Raw genomic sequence first — 6964 nt, 5'->3', positions numbered from 1 at the left:
AAGCTCTCCTCACACTCATCTGACCACCTGAATGGAGCACCCTTTTGAGTTAATTTGATCAAGGATAATGCTATTGATGAAAATCCCTGAACGAATCAATGGTAATAACCCGTCAATCCAAGAAAGTTGCGAATCTTTGTGGCTGAGGATGGTCTGGGCCAACTCTGAACTGCCTCTATTGTCATGACCCAAAATCTCACCCGTCGTGATGGCGCCTATCGTGGTACAAGGCAAGCCTCAACTAAACATCTCAACACATTAGAACTTTTAAATAAAGGCAGAAGCAGTTAATATTAAATAAAATCTTTTAGAATAGAATATAACTCCAAAAGTACTAAATAATCCATTACCAAAACCCGGTGTCACTGAGTGCACGAGCATCTAAATGATAACAATATCCGACTGATAAAACACTGTTTGGAAATATAAAATAGTACAACATGAAAGGAAAGGAGAGTCAAGGTCAGCGAATGCCATGCAGCTACCTCAATAGTCTCATGAGTCTGACTTCTCAATCAGCAACCGCCGTGACAAGAAGTGTCTAGAACTGTACACGAAGTACAGGGGGTAACGTGAGTACACCAACTCAGTAAGTACAGAAATAAATAAGGAACTGAGAAGTAGTGACGAGCTATGCAAATACAGTTATCTCAATAACTTTCAAATAAGAGTAGTCATACTTTCAATTTAACAGTTTAAGTCACATCAGCACGTACTCAATAAACCAGATATCAAATTTGACTGAGCAGTAAATAATATCTTCCAATAATTTTCAAAATAGTGATATGACATCTGCGATGCAACAGTAATGAAGTAAATGTATTTTCTCAGAATAACAGTCACTCTGTCCTCCCATTCACTCCAACCTCACAATCACTCATTCCTCACATTCACTCTTTCCTCCCAGTTGCTCAGCACTCGGCACTCGCACTCAACACTCGCACTCAGTAGGTACTTGCGCTCACTGGGGGTGTGTACAGACTTCGGAGGGGCTACTTCAGCCCAAGCGCTATAACAAGCCACCTCGTGGCATAAATCACTCAGGCCCTCGGCCTCACTCAATCATAAATCAGTAATAACATGTTGCGGCGTGCAGCCCGATCCCATAAATATCCTCACAAATCAGGCCCTCGGCCTCACTCAGTCATAGATCAGTAACAACATGATGCGGCGTGCAGCCCGATCCCATAAATATCCTTACAGATCAAGCCCTCGGCCTCACTCAGTCATCAATCTCTCCAGTCTCTCGGGCTCTCAAAAATCATATAAACAGCCCAAACAGAGGTAATGTCATGTATCAATAATGAACAACAAGAGACTGAGGCATAATAAGCAAGAAAAGCTATGACTGAGTATAAAACATCAATTAGCAGCTAATTCAGTAAGTACACGACCTCGCAGGTCTCAACAGTGATCACATAAGGCCTAAACATGATTTCTAACATGAAGTACAGTCAATTTATATGAAAACAGAGTGAACATGTATTAAACAGTAGGCCAATTAATTCCACAGTCTCGTGGGATGGACCAAGTCAAAATCCCTACGATGCACGCCCATACGCCCGTCACCTAGCATGTGCGTCACCTTGTCACCTCGCACGCCTATACGCCCGTCACCGTTACTTACCTCAATCCGAGCAAAATCCTATTCCGCAATGCCTTTGCCGCTCAAATCGGCCTACAAACATCCTGAGTCTAGTCATAATTAACTCGATTCATTAAATACATATTATATGAATTAATTCCATATGAAAATACTAATTTTCCAACAAAATCCGAAATTAACCCAAAAATCGCCCGTGGGGCCCACATCTCAGAATATGACAAAAGTCACGGAATATGAACCCTCATCCAACCACGAGTCCAACCATACAAATTTTACCAAAATCCGACATCGGATTAGCTTTCAAATCTTAAAAATTCATCTTTATGGAATTTTAGAAAATTCCTCCATTTCTCTTCAAATATCAATAATCTAACGCCAAAAATAAAGATTTATTCATGGAATATAATCACAAGAGAGTCAAGAACACTTACCCCAAGAATTTTCGAACCTCTCGCTCAAAATCGCCCAAAATCCGAGCTTGGAAGTCCAAAAAAATGAGGAAAACCGGGCTGCTCATCCTTTACACTATCTAGAATTTTCGGATTACTGCTCACATGTGTTACTGTTCACGCGATACTGTTCACGGATAATGTTTGCGCATATTGTACATGCTACTGTACACGGCTATTGTACACAGATACTGTTCACGCATGCGCAGTCACTGTTCACACGTGCGAAAAATGCAGAAACTGCCCAGAAAATTTCAGCAGATAAATACAAGTCCGAATTGATCCGTTAACCTTCCGAAATCCACCCGAGGCCCTCGGGACCTCAACAAAATACACCAACAAGTCCTAAAATATCATATAAACTTAGTTAAAACCTCAAATCACATCAAAAAATGCTAAAATCGGGCATCACACCCCAATTCAAGCCTAATGAACCTAAGAACGTCCAACTGCTATATTCGATGCAAAAGCCTATCAAATCAAGTTCGAATGACTTCAAATTTTGCATACAAGTCATAAATGACATAATGAAGCTATAAAAAAATTCAGAACTAGATTCCGACCCCGATATCAAAAAGTCAACTCTCGGTCAAACTTTTCAAAAATCTTCTAATTTCCAACTTTCGCCAAAATGCGCCGAATTATCCTACAGACTTCCAAATCCAAATTCGAGCATATTCCTAAGTCCAAAATCACCATACGAAACTATTGGAATCGTCAAAATTCCATTCTGAGGTTTTTTTCTCAAAAGTCAAATCTCCGGTCAAACTTAAGAAATCTTTAGCCTTAGATTTCTAGATTCCGTTAAATGGCAAAAATTTGATCAAGGGACCTCCGAATTCGATTTCGGGCATATGACCAAGTCCCAAATCACGATACGAAACTACCGGAATGGTCAAAACTTTTATCCGGATTTGTTTGCTCAAAATATTGACCGAAGTCAACTCAGTTGAGTTTTAAAGCTCTAGTTCACAATTTAATCCATTTTTCACATAAAAACCTTTCGGGAAATTATACGGATTGTGCACGCAATTCGAGGATTTATTGATACCGCTTTTCAAGGTCTTAAAATACTTAGATGATTATTTAATTTAAAGATGACATTTTGGGTCATTACATCTATCTTCTTTGGATCAACCTGAATACCCTCATCGGACACCACGTGCCCCAAGAAAGCCACTGAACTGAGCCAAAACTCACATTTGGAGAACTTCACATAAAGCTTCTCCTCCCTCAATCTATGCAATACAACTCTCAGATGCTCCACATGCTCCTCTTGACTCCGCGAGTACACCCGAATATCATCAATGAAAACAATCACAAACGAGTCGAGATAAGGCCGAAACACGCTATTCATCAAATGCATGAATGCCATATTGGGTCCTGAAAGCTGTCTTAAGAATATTCGAGTCCCTGATCTTCAGTTGGTGATACCTTGAATGGAGATCAATCTTGGAGAACACTATCGCTCCCTGAAGCTGGTCAAATAAATCATTCATACGAGGCAAAGGATACTTGTTCTTGATTGTCACTTTGTTCAACTTCCTGTAATTAATGCACATCCTCATCGTTCCATCCTTCTTCTTCAAAAATAGAACAGGCGCACCCCAAGGCGACACACTGGGCCGAATGAACCCCTTATCAAGGAGTTCTTGAAGCTGCTCCTTCAACTCCGTTGGTGCCATACGATATGGTGGAATAGAAATGGGCTGAGTGCCCGGCACTAAATCAATACCGAAATTGATATCCCTGTCCGGTGGCATGCCCGTCAGGTCTACAGGAAACACATTGGTAAAATCCCTCACTACAGGAACATAATCAATACTAGGAGTCTCTGCACTGGCATCCCTCACAAACGCTAATTATGAAAAACAACCTTTCCCAACCATCCGATGGGTATTCAAAAATGAAATTACCCTACTGGGGACAAAATCAATTGAACCTCGCCACTCAATCCATGGCACACCCAGCATAAGCAGTGTCACTATCTTAGCATGACAGTCTAATATAGCACGACACGGAGATAGCCAATCCATGCCCAATATCATATCAAAGTCCACCATACAGAGTAACAAAAGGTCCGCTCGGGTTTCCAGACCCCCAATAGTCACCACACACGACCGGTATACACGGTCTATAATAATAGTATCTCCCACCGGAGTAGATACACGAATAGATGAAATAAGAGACTCACGGGGTGTATCCAAGTAACGAGCAAAATATGATGACACATATGAAAAAAGTGAAACTAGGATCAAATAACACCGAGGCATCTCTATGGTAGACTGAGACAATACATGTAATTACAGCATCTGAAGTAATAGCATCGGGTCTAGCTGGGAGTGCATAGATTCGGGCCTGACCACTACTTGATCGACCTCCCCCTCTGGGGCGGCCTCTAGCTGGCTGGGTGGTGGGTGGTAAAGTAACTGGCGATGAAGCCGATGGCTGACTCCTCTACTGAGATGAACCCCCAAGATGATGAGGACACTGCCTCCACATGTGACCCAACTCTCCACACTCATAATAACCCCTTAATGCTGGATACGGGGACTAAAAGGAACCCCTAGTACCGGGATGACTAGCAGAAGAACCTGGCATAGAAGAGCCCTGAACTGATGGAGCACGAGACGAACTCTGGGCTAGAAGGGCACTGAGTGATGAATGGCCCTGCTGAGAACTGTGAGAACCATAGCCCAATGATGCCCCACGATAACCTGGGCGAGCTGACTGAGCATGCCTGAATGGACGGCCTCTGCCGTGCTGAAACTGACCCCCATGAGGAGTACCACTGAATCTACCCTGACCACGAGGCCTCTTAGCCTCCCTCTCAATCCTGTCCTGATCCCGAATCATCTCAATCTATCAAGCTATGTTAATAACCTCATCAGAGGTAGCACCATATACTCTCTCCCTGGTCATAAACAACTAAAGCTAAAAATCGAGACCATCTATAAACCTCTTGATCCTCTCTCGATCTGTGGGAACCAACCAGACCGCATGATGAGATAACTTAGCGAACCGCATCTCATACTGTGTAACAGATCTGTCGCCCTGACGAAGCTGCTCGAATTGCCTGCGCAGCTCCTCTTGGCGAGACTCAGGTACAAATTTCTCTAGAAAGAGAGCGGAGAAATACTGCCAAGAAAGGGGCGCTACGCCAACTGGCCTACGCCTCTCGTAAGCCTCCCACAAACTAAGTGCATCCCCTGAGAATTGGAAAGTAGTGAATGTCGCGCCGCCTTTTTCTCGCAAAATCGGGCTTGTGACATTTGGGAGGACAACTCGTTCCCTCTTGGGAATTGGGTTTTGGAACTTGAAGAGTCGTCACCTAATGATTAAGTGCATTAGGACACTAAGAAGGGTTTGAGTTTGAAGAACTAGAGTTTGGGTAAGGGCTAGAAATTATCTCGAGGGGAAGGTGTTAGGCACCCCTCAAGAACCACTAGTGTGGTTCCCGGCCATGTTACAATTGTGACTTCACATAATCAAACAAGCAATTAAGGGCTTCAAATAAAAGGGGATTTTCACATATTATTGCAAGCAATTTGAAAGTTTGAATAGAATAAAGAAAGCAGAAATTTTAAGGAAATAGTTTGGACAGTAAAACAAGTTAAAAGAAAGGGGGTCCTAGGTTTACAAACAACATGGATCACATCAATGCAACCCGACAATCGCTTCTTAGAAGAAGAGTTGCACGTGGTATCAGCGCACCGGTCATCATATCCATATCTACCCCTCCCACCCTGTTAAGGTAGTAAAGCACAGAATGGTGTCGTTACTTATTGCATGCTAGTACCCGCCCCAATCCTATCAATCCTGGAGGCATTTGGGACTACTAGTCCTAAAGGGAAGGAAAATTTGGCTTTCCAGAGTTTTAAAAGGATAAAATTCTAGGGCGACAATCAAAACATATAAGGCAGGTATGGGAGAACACGTAACAGTTAACGGGCTCAAACGGGCCTCCTTAACTTAAAGACAGATTGTTTAGCATGTCTTGCATGTACTGGTTATGGTCTGAATTAAAGCGTAGGATAGGTTGATTCATCACATATTTCTCAGATGAGGAGTTTGAATTAGCCTTCCATAGTTGTAATTTATCAAAGACTGATGCAGTTAATCAATTACCTAATAGTTTGCCTAAGTGAGACCTATAGGCATGATATCTAACAGTGCTTACTCCGATTTAAAGAAGGCTTACTGATTGCGGAAACACATAAGTTCTGTAGATGTTAAACGACATTACCACTGATTTTAGACTTGTAGATGAAATAAACGAATCAGATTCAACTGGTTACTCCTATAGGCATGACTTCTAGGCATTGTTGATTTTAAGATGATTATGAAAATGCAGGAGTCCTAGAGACATAGTATCTAGAATGAAACTTATTATTACTTAACCTATAACTGTTTACCTAATGATAGATGTAAAAATACAGAAGTGCCAAATACATATAGTCATGATTTCTATATGCAGAAGTGCAGAAACTTATAGGCAGGATTTCTATATGATATGCGAAAGTGCAGAAAACCTATAGACATGATCTCTATATATGCAGAGGTGCAGAAAAACCTACAGACAGGATTTCTATATGATATGCGGAAGTGCAAAAACTTATAGGCAAGATTTCTATATGATATGCGAAAGTGTAGAAATTATAGGCAGGATTTCTATATGACATACGTAAGTGCAAAGCTTGTGAACAGTAACGCCTATGAGCATGTTGTCTACCCTTTGCATACATAAGTGACCCTCCCCCTTTTCACTAGAACCCATAAGTTATTACACCATATTACAGGCCAGAATGAATTAAGAAAAGTAAAATTATATCAGAAATTAAGCTACAACCAAGGAGCCTAATTCAGACTCAAAGTCCAACAATATGAGATGAACCAACTTCCAGGATTA

This window comes from Nicotiana sylvestris, chromosome 6 (genome assembly GCF_000393655.2).
Source record: "Nicotiana sylvestris chromosome 6, ASM39365v2, whole genome shotgun sequence".
Taxonomy (NCBI): domain Eukaryota; kingdom Viridiplantae; phylum Streptophyta; class Magnoliopsida; order Solanales; family Solanaceae; genus Nicotiana; species Nicotiana sylvestris.
Note: the sequence above shows the minus strand (reverse complement) of the source record.